This window comes from Neodiprion pinetum, chromosome 3 (genome assembly GCF_021155775.2).
Source record: "Neodiprion pinetum isolate iyNeoPine1 chromosome 3, iyNeoPine1.2, whole genome shotgun sequence".
NCBI classification, from domain to species: domain Eukaryota; kingdom Metazoa; phylum Arthropoda; class Insecta; order Hymenoptera; family Diprionidae; genus Neodiprion; species Neodiprion pinetum.
This window is the reverse complement of record NC_060234.1, coordinates 32,393,873-32,406,832: the sequence shown is the minus strand read 5'-3', so window position 1 is coordinate 32,406,832 and position 12,960 is coordinate 32,393,873. Positions and strand designations below refer to the sequence as shown.

General features: G+C 46.1%; 2 protein-coding genes across 11 annotated transcripts in view; one reads left to right on the top strand and one right to left on the bottom strand.

Annotated features, from left to right (window-relative positions):
* Atg16 (Autophagy-related 16) overlaps nucleotides 1-12,960 on the top strand; it is a 237,960-nt gene that overhangs the window by 155,823 nt on the left and 69,177 nt on the right. The window lies entirely within an intron of this gene.
* Nucleotides 1-12,960, bottom strand: part of neo (neyo) — a 94,564-nt gene that overhangs the window by 38,810 nt on the left and 42,794 nt on the right. The window contains exon 1 of one of the 2 annotated variants that reach the window (XM_046618040.2): nucleotides 1,100-1,218. The exons of the other annotated variant lie outside the window; for it this stretch is intronic. The gene's annotated coding sequence lies outside the window, so the exon portion shown is untranslated. Of the gene's footprint in view, nucleotides 1-1,099; nucleotides 1,219-12,960 lie in introns of those variants that run through there. 2 annotated transcript variants of the gene reach the window in all.

Below are 12,960 nucleotides of genomic sequence, written 5' to 3'. Positions count from 1 at the left end.
TGAACCGTGAATTATGCAAGTTTGAGTCCGTGCGTGTGTACCTATATAACTATCGCCGGGTCGAGCAAATATTGGAACAACGATCGTGATCTATAGAAACATCGCGGGCTGCGCGCGGGTCTTTGAGCAAATATTTTACCAGGCCAGTTTTCCCGAAACTCTGTCACCCGCTATCCTCTCACTCCCCCTCGCTCACTCTTCTCGCGTCTAGACTAAATACCTGTTTCAAGTACCGTACGTACTATACTGCTCGTAAGCTTGGAGATGATGCTGGCCACACTCCATTAAGTAAAAGTGTTGAAACGGTACTGGTCCGAGTCGGAAATTCTCGTTGACGAGTTTATCGTGCAGTGAATCTATCGATAGTTTACAATCCGGTAGCCGAATCTGTTGATTTCCGCTCGCCGTGAAATAGCGAGTGGAAAAATCATGGGTATATAAAAAGTGTCTCTTGAACTAGATGATGCTGGATGAGGCGAAACGCAAACACTTGGCCGTAACGGTCGCGGCAGAAAACCTCGTGCCCCGTTGTTAAGGCGTGAAATATTTTTCCACCATAACGCTTGAAAGAAAAATCCTGTAGTTTATGTAGCTATCTACATCGTTTATCGTTCGGCGGTATAAGCCGGTAACGGGAGATGGACCGACAATGGCAGAAGATATCGATTATCCGTGAACCTCTTTACGTTTTATCCCGGTGTGAGATACAGCCTTGCACCTTGTGCAACATCATATGACATCAGCGGCCTCTTATCGAGAGGTTTTCGTTGTAAAATTTTTATTCCCACAATTTTTCCATTCCGTAAGGCGAGATTGACGGCTTTCAGACGGCTCGGAGCGGCCGTAGACTTTGATAACGGAATTACTCGGACGCTGCGAAATGACAAACCACCTAAGCCCTCCGCACGAATGAAATAACCGAATGAATCCCGGAACAAACACCTCTCGGTACCGCACGAAACGCTGTACTCGAAATCACCGTGATAATGTTACTCGCTTTGTCAAGATTTGCAAGATGACGAGATGAAAGGGGATCAGAAGGTGCGCACACTTGTTAACCGATACTCGATGCCGGGATGAATATCGTCTAGGTACCCACATTTGCGACTGTAGCCTGGTACCGAGGTCTGGCGACTGAGGATCAACGCACGGCGAGATTCGAACTCGGCAAATGCTTACAGAGCGTGAACTAGGAGATGGTACACGCACGTGTGAACACGGCGACCTGACCGTGGCGACGACACCGACGCGCGGCGTCTTTGAATACGGTCGGATATTCGACCGTCACCGCTACCTTTGCGCTCTTCCTCCGCTCACGACTCCGTCTTTCTCTCTTTGGGTTTCGCATACCAGGTGCTGACGCGTCACATGGCGAAGTAACGGGTCGCGGGAGACGTTCCTAGACCCAATCACAATGACAGTCGCGCTGCTATCGCGGCAAGAGATCACCGCTAACACCAACACCTCGGAATTACGTGAACCAACGACGAAACTGGTCGCGGAACAGCGCCGGTTCGCCGGCTGTCCTCCTTTCGTTCCGGTCGCTAATTAGCCGATATGCTTATTTTTATCGATTCCTCGCCGCGGATAACGATCCCTAAGCAGGGCAGAGGTCCTGCCGAGGGAAAAAAGCAGTCCTCTCTTCCTCCTTCCGCCACGGTGAAACAAGAAACATGACGCTAAAGGCCATGCGACAAACGCGTTCATCGGGACTATCGGTCTCCCGCTGACCCTCGATGAGACCGACCAAACTCCTTCCCTGCTATTTTCCAAGTTGGACATTTTCGCTGTCGCGTTCGCGAACATCGACCGGCACCGTCGTTAGCGAGGCTCTAATCGACAATCCGTTGTTCCAAGCTTCTGTAGCGCCATTCAATATCCATCGGGAAGCTCCCTTTAGCAGTCTCTCACTCAGCGTGGGTTCTTTATCGGCGAATTGTCACGTGATTGACGACCGCTGGACGGCATATCCGCTCTTATAACTGCCCATGCTGCAGGTATATCGCTCGTCGGAGGATTGTCGAAGCTTTGGTAAATGGCCAATGGTCGTTCCGTGTCGGATCCCTTGGGACAGTCGACGACGGCGATACGTAGGAAAATGCCAGTCGGATAAGCAGAAAACTGGTTTATGTCTGGTTACCTCGTGTCTCTAAGTGGGTACCACTGCCTTCTACAGCCGGAATACGGATACTATTACCAGAGAAGTATGACTCGCATCATTCGCTAACAAACACCACTTGTCTCTCTCTCTCTCTCTTTCTCTCGATACGGAAAAGACGAGTGGTCATGTCCGTGGAGGCGAGCCGACGTCCACCAGCACTGCCCTGCAGCCCGTCGCTCCGGGGCCCAAAGTATTTGCGTTTAGGGTAACGTGAACGACCTGTCGTACGGTGATGGATCCGTGCCTCCGCACCAGGAATCGGGGACACCGCCGAAGTATCGCGGTAATTAAACTTTAGTCGTATTATGCAAGACCTCCTTGGAGTGTCGCGGAAGATTGATGAACCGTTCCCATTCCCGTTACCCACCAGCCACCCTGTCGCGACGACGACGCCCCATACGTGGGTATAACGAAACCTCTGATCCCTGGCCCCCCGCCTTGCCTGTAACTATTCTTATCACACCCCCCTTTTACAGTGGTTCGCGTGTAGCGCCTTCCCGCTAAATATCGCGATTAAGGATCTTGACACGAAGTGGCAGAAGGCTCGGTTTATTTCGCCTCGACATACGTGTGCTGGATCCGCTGCTGCAGCACCCTTTGCGGTTCAGTATTTATGAGGTAATCCTCATCACCGAGCTCGGTGGTAATCGAGATCGAGGGCCGAACGAGACACCCCTTGAATTGCCTCTAATTTGTAAACCTGGAGGTGCGATACGCCCGCTCTGCACGTGTCACGGACGACTGGTTGTTATGTCGGTGGAAGAATGAAATGAAAACGAAAAAACAAGTGGACAAAAAAGAAAACTACGCGGAATAAACCATACCCGCGTGCATATTATTTACCGAGTATAGGGTACGAGAGTCTCACCGGCTGCATTCCACTTGTGGATTGCGGATTTATATGCAGATTCGTCGTCGATTCGAATTTCCATACAGGTACACTGCTCGATCGCTGCGTGCGCGTCCTTTTTCATTAGATGAAAAAAACATTCAGCTCCATCCTATTCTCATTCTATCTACCGAGCACTACGGTTGGTGAATTTCGAACATTTGAAATGCAAACCTTTTGCGGCAACCTTCTTCTGTAATCAGCTTTAGGTTATTGTAGGATTAACAATATTCGATACCGATTGCCGAGGATTCGGTTACCCAGTTACCCACTTCTCACACCGGCATCACGCTTCGCTGCTGCGATACATTTTCGTAGGTGGTGTAAGGCCCGACCGCTACCGCCATTATAAATCTCACGCGTGTGTCGAATGAGTGAGAAAAAGACAAATCGGAGGGCGGAGAAAGAGCGGCCGTAGCTTGTCGCAGCGGGAATTTGCCTCGCGTTGATAATTACTGCTTAGTGGCAATAATTCTATTCCGCGTTCGGGCGCAGCGTGAGCGAGACCGCAACGGTTCGTGGCAATGGCCATTCCGTTATCTGGGCGAGTGCACGTCGTTGCTTATATCCCCTCGCTGGATTTTAACCACAACGATGCGTCGATGTAACATCAAGTCAAGGTACGTAGGTAGCGGAAGTCGGATCGACAATTGTTCCAACAATATATAACCAGCCCGCTGTCAGAACCCCAGCGCGACAGTAGCTAGTCGCAATTTGCGACCAACTATTCGCTGAGTGCTAATAATCATTTGCCTCGTCAACGTCGTTTATCTCCAGGTGTCAAAGTGTCTAATCGTCGCATAAAGGCCCCCATAATGGGATGTAATCTCCTTGGCAAAAAGTGTTTTAAAATCAATTCGGAGCGCTGAATCACCGAATGATACTACTTGACACTTTTGAGTGACGGGGGGATTATTCAGTTACAATTATATTCTCTTCCCGCAAGACGCGAGCGCGTCGAGTAGTTGCTGTCTTGTTGGTATCGAAATCGGACAAATTCCATCTAAGATTCTCCGTATAAGTAACACAAGCTACGGTTGTTAAGAGACTGAACCTAACGATTCAATCAATTATCAACGCTGATGGAACCCCCGACGAAGAGCGCGAACGGAGATAATTTCTGAGAAACAGGAATAATCTATACCACACATGAATGCTCGGATACACACGTATATGCCGTACGGCTATCAGTTTAACGGTATTGATCCTTGAGCTATAGCACTTTTCTAGCCGCGGTAAAGTTGTACTGTTACGACAGTGGCACCGACTATATTCCCTGTATCATCTTTCACTATATTTTTTTCACTTTTATTTTATTTTTTTTTCACGAGTTGCAATTACTGGATATAAACGCCTGTTCGTAACCACACTGAAACCTGTCGTGCCGTCTTGATGCTAACGTGATGCAGAGAATCAGATTTTTTGCAGCGCGTGGATTAATTAGAACTTGGAATCGGACTTCGCGTCTCACATATTTATCGTCGTTTCAGAATTACAGTTTCTACGCTCGTACGTCGCTGATTCGCACTGATTTGAATAAAGTCATGTTATATCAGATAATAAGAGTGTCACGGATTAAAAATTTTTTGTTCACCGAAGTTAATGGAACGTAACGGTTAACGTCTAGACACATGCTGCTAATTGCGTCTCTTCCGAATATAAATGTTCGTTCATTTTTTTCATACCTTAGCAAATCGTAATTAATTTCCCAATTAAGTTTTTTACGCTTCCTTGACTCAGTTTCCTGCCTACCGTGTAAGAGTAAAAATAATCAAAAGTCACCGTTTAACAGCGTGCACTTGAAAAGCACGGGTAGCTTTTTAATAAACAAGTAGGTAAGTACCTGCCCGCCTGCCCGCTCACCCCCCTTGAAACTTCTTAGGAACGCTATCGCAATTTAAATATCTTAGTAAACTTTGCAGGCAAGGTAAACATTTTGATAAAATAGCTTGGCGGAAGTGAAACAGTTCTAAACTACTAAACTCGTGCATAAAGATTGCAGTTGAATTCACTTCTGAGGGTTCATCCTGCAATTGACGAACTCGTCTGGTGACGGGGTGTTGCCATTAAAGCAAAGGAGTCTTATCCTCTCGAACGGCTAACTACCGGTATCATCGCGAAGAGACTGTAGATACTGTAAAATAAGTAGGTAGTCGGTATATCGTTTATCTTGACTCTCCACCAACTCGGTCCCCTGCAGTGAAACTTGTATATATGGGATTTTCGTATAATAAACTTTTTTACCCGTGAATAATAACTCTGTAAAATATCTACAAGACTGAAAATATTTTCTGTCGCCAAACATCTCGAAGGTCAGGACGGTTTGAAAAAAAACTTAGGCCACCCTGATGCCGACTCGGGGCATTTGTCCTGTCCCTCGTGGACGTCGCTGTTATGATATTGGACGTACGTAAGTGGATTGATTCGATCGATCACTCCATACGAGGGCTGAAAACTGATAGAATCCCTGGAGGAGATGACGAATTCGAGGACATCAGAGACGCGGCCGGGACGCTGGAGGAAAACGTCGCGGGTGGGCCGCCCTGCGCGCCCCGCCGATTGCAAGCTCACTGGGCACAGTCATTACTCATAATAATTATTTTCCCGCACTGCAGCAGCCCCGGCCGGTAACGAACTGACCGGTAGCTAGAGGCGACTGTCTTTTTGTATGATTGATAGCAATCCTTACTCCGGAGTGTCTTCCATTCCCCTTTACCCATAGACCGCGTGCCAACTACTCTCATTTCGCCTCTGGTTATTGGGCCTTATTACAGTTGGTTATTGTGTATGTTGTTCGTTCCGTCCAAGGAGTACACCGCCCAGCATCTGCGACGCGCGATTCAATTGCATGAAATTACACCGGGCGGGTAATGATATCGGAGCGCCAATTTCTTTGACATTTTCTACAACGGGACAATGGTAAAATGAAAATTTCCGCCCCATTTTCTCGCGTGAAATTACTCTATCGCTCGGGATTCGTTGTGTTAAAAGGATTTTCACGCGGGGCACTGTCTGCCTCGGACAACTGGTAACTGGTTGAGAAAAAAGTCTATTGTAAAAGGCGAGCCACGACTTGCAGAGCGAGTGTAATCGAAAGAAGTGGCGGCGGGATAGCTTTCAAAACAATATTGGATTATCGTTAGCGACGCGAGATATTGCGCGGAAATCGCTGCCCCCTCGCCTTCGTCCAGCATTAATTTATAACGATGTTTTATAACGATGTTTATTACCCTGGGACGTTAAGGGACAGAATGTAATTAAGGGCACCCAATTACCAGGAGAGGCTTCAGCTTTCAAAGAAATCTCTCGTACGAAGTTAAAATGTAGGATGAAATTTCTGTAGAAAAGATTATGTTCATCATTTCCGGTTAAATGTTTTCCGTATGACCGCGCTCTGTAGGATTTTCGTTTTGTGGGATCGCACTATGCAGGATGAAATTTCTGTAGAAAAGATCCCGGAGGACTTTTACACCGTGGGACAGATTTCCGTAGAATCGGTCCATCCCCATTGCCAGCTGTAAATGGACCCCATTGAAGGAGATAAGTTTTCCCCCGAAGAGAGCTAGTCGCGCGCCGTTACAATCCACGTACTTATACACGTACACCTACTTTGCTTGCGGCATTGTCAAGGCGAGAGGCAATTTTTGTCCCTTCTTTGGACATCTTTTTTCATCCTCTTTCTTCCCTTAATCACCCCGCCCATAATACCCACTAAGGCTATCGAGATACGAGGTATTGTCTCCCGACATCTCATCTTTCATTAGAACAAAAATCTTTGGAATTAAAAAAAGAAGTAAGAATCATTTAGTATCCGGCTTACGTCTATCGAGGCGTGAAAGAGCTCGTCCGTAAAATTGTTTGATAACGATGGTCTGGGATGAATTGTAACAGTTAAAGTGGAAGAAAGAAATGACGGAAAAACGGCGAGGCAACAGCCACCGTAAAAATTTTATTACGACTTTTTCTCTTTCTCTCCCTCTCTCTCTCTCTCTCTCTGCCTCTGTCTCTGTCTTCGTCTCCGTCTCTCTTTTTATCCGAGTTCCGAAGGTGCGGAAGTGTCACAGCGTAAGAGCTGGGCCGAATTTCTGACTGAAACACGCATTCCCTGCGTCTCGACGGTCCGTGGAAATGTGAAAAGTGTTACAATTGACTCGGACCTTTTACCCCGCGACTGAACACGCCGGTGTGAAACATAGATACCATTTGTAACGATACAAAGGTACAACGAACACGGTGAACAGAATGTGCTCGGAAGCGAGGAAACCAGCTGTGGCGTTGTAAGTCACGCGAGCATAATCTTATACAAACAGCCTCGCGAGTTAAAGAGGACTCGAAACATTCCGTTGCCCACGTGTAGCACGTTATATAAGCATGTACGCGTACATGGAGCTTATAGTCTTTTATTCGTACATTGTTACGTGCAATTATCGACCGAACGACCGACCGTAGAGCTCCGGGTACTTATTCTCCGACAATATAACGAACTGAGGCAAATGAGATAGATGCGAAGATGAGATGCCGGAGTTATATTATACCTCGGTTCATTAGAGCAAGAGTCACGTGAGGCAAGGCATGTGTTCCCTGTACACAAGATAGATACTGCACCACGTACGTTTACTTACATGTGGTTATCGCCCATACCTACACGTGTCCGCGCCTAAGTCCTTACGTACCCGTGGTACCTATATCGTGCCACACCTGCAGCCGAGTTGGCGTTGCTATCGGTTGAGTTCCACTAGGGTTAGTTGGCTCTGGCCTACGGGCTTTCGATATCGATGCAGATCCCGCAACGCGACCTCTTCCCGCGCTAATAGCGATCACCCCTTATCTCGTCGTTGATAATTCTTGAAAGAATTTTACCCAGGTTCGAATCCGGTGATGATTGATGATTCTGATCTCGGTCTGTGTCGTTATCGTTAAATAAGACAACGATGCCTTGCATGTATAATTTTGTAGGAAATCGGTATCTTCGCCGACTGTTTCGTACTCTTCGATTTTTGAGATCGCCAAAAATTTGATCATCAATATTATGCAGACTCGCACCACAGCAACATGCCAGCTAGTCTACGTAGAGTCAGCCAGAGTTACTTCATTTCCATGTGACGAACACGTCTATACGTATACGAAATATACGTATCAAGTACTCGTGTACGGTATACCGAAGTTTGGTTACATAAATTCAGAAGGCCTTTTGGGCGATAACCAGCTGTCGCAGACAGATGATGGAAATTTACCCTAGTAGAAAATCTCTTTGCGATAAGTTGCAAGGTATTGACGGATGCTGTTACGCTGGCATTTAAAACCGGACTGACGACGTGACGAAACTAATTGCGGTTTGTCTCCGACTCTCTCGTTCCTGACTCGAGTTAAGATTTTATCGAGTTTGAATCAGCGTTGTCTGCAAGGTAAAATCCCTGAAAGTGTACCTGCCGCCACTGTCGAATGTTAATCAGCCTTTCTCGCTTGGCTATTCATAATTTAAGAGGCTTTCAAGGACTTTGGTAAAAGTCCGGGGTCCAAGCGGGTCGCCCGCTTAACTCGCCTCGGTTCTTCTCGCCTCGCAGAGTGAAAACGTAACCGTTGGATTTATAGTGTGGCGCGCGGGTTGGTTTCCTTTCCTTGGTTTTTATTAGAGGTGTGATTTACTAGGCAGTGGTATTAATATCAAGGAAACAGTCCCGGCCGTAGGGAACGACCCGGCGCGTCCCCGGGACCCGAGCCGTCCCTCAGCTCCCGGTTAAACCCAGTCAGCTGGACCGGATATATTCCTGTTCGTAGGTGAAGTAGATTCACCTCACTGTTCACCGATATATGGGTAGTATAATATACCAATATGCGAAGGCAGGAAAGCGCGCCGAGTCGAGCCCTCGAGAATAAAACCCGTATTCGTACCACTTTGGAAGGTCTCGTGGATTCTTTCGTGAAAAAAGCTTAACCTACTGCAATTGGAAATCGCAAAATTATGTACAAAATACCCTTGAACCAATTCAATTTTGAATATAAAATATTAATAACTATTCCGTGGGTTATATCCCTAGTCGTGAAAATATGAATATTAATATGTTCCGATCGACGGTGAGATGGCATGTTTCGGACATTTGCAAACGCGTCGATGATTCTTCAAACGAAATGAAAAATTCAATTTCAGATTTTTTTTTTTTTTTTTTTTTTTTTTTTTTTAATACGTATATATATTTATTTTACAGCATCGCTCCCCTGCCGATTCTGCGGTCGTGGCTGCGCACTTGCTCCCACTCATAATTGAATCTACTTATAAGCACCCTTGCATTGTTAAGCAGCCATCCAAAGCGTACTCCCCGTGACTTCGAAAGGTTGAAATACGGCCTCGGCAACACAATGACCCTGTATTTAGCATTTAAATAGATTTTTTTTTCAAACCGCGACAATAATCACCCACGCTCCGCACTCCCAGAACTCCGTATAGAAATGGTCGTCTCTCCGCAACTTCGTGTCGCTGTATCAATGGTGAATTTTGCCGATTGTGAATTCAACGTTTATCTGTTGGGTGGGGTACAAAAATGCGAAAGACCAAAAAGTCGACGGTACCAAATCCCGAAAGTCGAACTACCGACAGTTAAAAACCTAGAAAGACCATAAATACGAAAAGATGACTTGCTAGGATGAGAGAGCGTTCGGATAAATAAACTTTCGAGAAAATAGTTATTCTACCGGGTGATTTATCGAAAATTTCAACTTTGGTAGGCTAATCATTCGTTGTTCTAAAATTCGTAACTCAAAAATTTCGGGTTTTCGACCACTCGACGTTTTGGTCTTTCTCAATTTTGAACCTCACCCTGTCTGTTCAGTTGAATTATAAACTCGTTGGCTATATAACACGGAGCTTCACAGTCGTCGTCGGTTTCTCTCGGTCCTTTTGGCAGTGAATTTTCAAACCGATTCCACCAACAATCACACTTTCAATTCTCACCCTCGCCATGAGTTATTTCTTACTTAAACCTCGAGACGTCTTGCTGTGATTTACACACGAGACTCGATGCAATATTGAGAAAATCATCGGGAGTCCCCGCGGCCCGAATTTCACCGAAGAAAATCGACCACGAGAACAGCCCGCGCCACAGCCGCAGCTCGTATAAAGCTGTCTCGATATTCCCCGGGGTGCCTTGGTATCGGCCGCTGGACTATCTCGAAAATCTACGCGTCTTTCGAAACTGCTGTGCACCTGTGGACTGCGGCAAAAGAGTGAACAGAGATGGTCAGCGGAGAACCGCAAGAAGAAGTCGAGTTTACTCGGCGCATTTGAGCAGCTTTTACAAGGACTCGTCCATCATCGTGTTTAACGATTTTCGAGTTCATTATAATATCTACAGGTTGTATCATTCAGCGATAGCATATTTCTTTGGTCAGAGGCTCGTGGGACCGTGATTGGACGCGATGATATTGGCGCAACTTTATTATACATAGTCCATAAAACTGGAATAGTCCCAACCGGTCGCAAAGCACGTAATAATATTACCGAAGAGTTCCCACCGTCCGTTCAGAGATGTGAATATATATACGTGTATATTACGGTCTAATCTGGATGGCTAATTAGACTCGGCTCGTATACCGCGTATATATTCGCAGGCTGGGTACGAGAACCAGATTCGTTTGGTAATCGGATTTCTTAGCGTGCAGGAAACACAGCCTTGGATATAAACGCGACCTCAAACGATCTCGGCGATGCTGTAAGAGTGGCGTCGTCTCTGGGTAAATGGCAGACGTGGTGTGTCACTTTACATGCGGGATGTAATTTATTCTCTATGCCACAGACGGGGAAACGCGTTTGTCACCGTAGGTGTGTGCGCGAGTGGAAAACGTTGAACCAATAAGGTAGCTCCCTCTATTCCCTCAACGCGAAAACATTTCTCCTAAGCAAGTTATTCCGTTCGACTATTCAATTATTGACACGAAGACGCGGTTTACCTAATAGTAGACGTATACAACCCGTGTAACACCCTGCCGACGTATCGCGGGATGCGAGAAAGGTTCCTTCGAAGAAAGCGGGGAGAAAAAATTACTTCATCCCTCAGTTGAAGTATTCCCATCACAGAGAGGGTGGTTCGCAACATTTAATACCGTGAATGTCAATGTTTCTTACGCCTCTGTACGATCAGCGGTTTTAGGTGTCTCGCTGTTAGGCGAGTTCCCTTCCATGTATTCCTCTTCCTCCCATTTCGTATTCCACCCCCGTCTGCCACGTAGTATACACAAATATCTTTTCGTTTCTCTCGTAAAACAAGGTCCGATGGAAAATTTTTTGCCAAAGATTTGACGGGAATCGTTTCCAGAGCTTATAAGGAAAACGTGATCTTGATTAGAAATTCCTCTCTATAAGACGGTTTCTACTCCGTCTTCCAAGTTCCACCACAGATCGAAATTCACGGTGAAACGAAAACTACACAGCGGGATCAAGCTCCCTTGTATTGCTGAACGAAATCCTCCTTCTTTGTTAAAACATGATTTCAGTCACAGAGCATTAGTCACTGTCGTCTCCAAGTCGCACGAATTTCACTCACAAGAAGTGGTGGGTACCGCGGCTCCGTATGCTGCCCTCGTATTACACAGAAGCCTCAATTTGTATTCTTTCCATGCACAGTGACGGTATGTGGAAACAATTACTCCTCGTTGCAGCTCTCCTCATTTTTTCTTCACTATTCTACCAGTCACTCTCCACCGATTCAAATAGTAATAACTGTAACGACAACTCGTTCAACATCCACCACGTAGTCTATGTCTCGTCAAGAGTTGTGCAACTACATAAACCACTCTTCCCACCTAATTGTAATTTGATCATAGATTGCTTTTCCCGATCCTATTGAACAGGCCTTGGTGTAAGTGGAAAAGTATTTTTTCTCCCCTGTTTAAGCACGGTTCTAGAGTTGTCTAGTTGTTTGGGTATTTGCATAAACATACAGCAGGGTACGGGAAAGCTGACTTCTCGATGCGAAGCAAGCCAGTCGTGTGATTGCTTCTGATTAACTTTCATCGTTCCCCAAGCGCCCTCGTTTCTTTAATTCAACTTTGAAGATAGAGTTCGAGGGAGCGGAATGCTGAATATTTCAGAGTTGAAGACGAAAAATGAGGACACGTATCGCGGCAGCAGTGTAGTATTTTTCAAGACGAAGAGCAAATAAATGTCCATACGAAACCGGAAGAGGGTACGTCTAGGTACGGCATGCACGTGTGTACGTACATAGATATATACGTGTCTGACAGAACTATTAATTACCTACCCCGGTCTGCGAGGGAGTTTTCTCTGCGCTGTCAAATTCAGGAGCTTAGCCGAAAGCCGGAAAAAATATATCGTAGCTTCTGCCGGTCAGATTACGGGCACGGCTGCGGAGGACCAACAGCAAGCGAATTCCGCTGCCACAACGCCCGTACAATACGACTTTGAGACAAGGAACGTACGCCGTTAGGCAAACTCGGGAAGAAAAGAAGTCAGATGCAGAAGTCTGCCTGTACCGAAGACACGCGGATTCATGCCCCACTGAGGCCTTTCGTAAACGGTTTCGAGAACTGCAACACCATAAAGTCACGAAACCTTGTTACAATCAGCCAGAACGTGCAGCAATCATCGAGCCCTCACCGCTTATTCCGAACTAGAAATTGCGAGAATACTGAGATCTGCTTTATTTTACCAGCTGCTTTCCGCCACTTGTTTTCTATTTATTGTTCTGCCCTTTTTCTTATACCGATTTTAACCATCTTAATTCGAATCTGTAAAACACGCAACAGCGTTAAAACCTGGGACCTTTGTTCTACTCGATACGAATAGACAGACGTCAACATTTTATAATTTGTAATAAAATGTCGACAACGTTTCAGGCAGGTGCCAGCGAATTTGTGAAATTACAATGCCTAGAGGTCCTCTAATACCTAAACGACG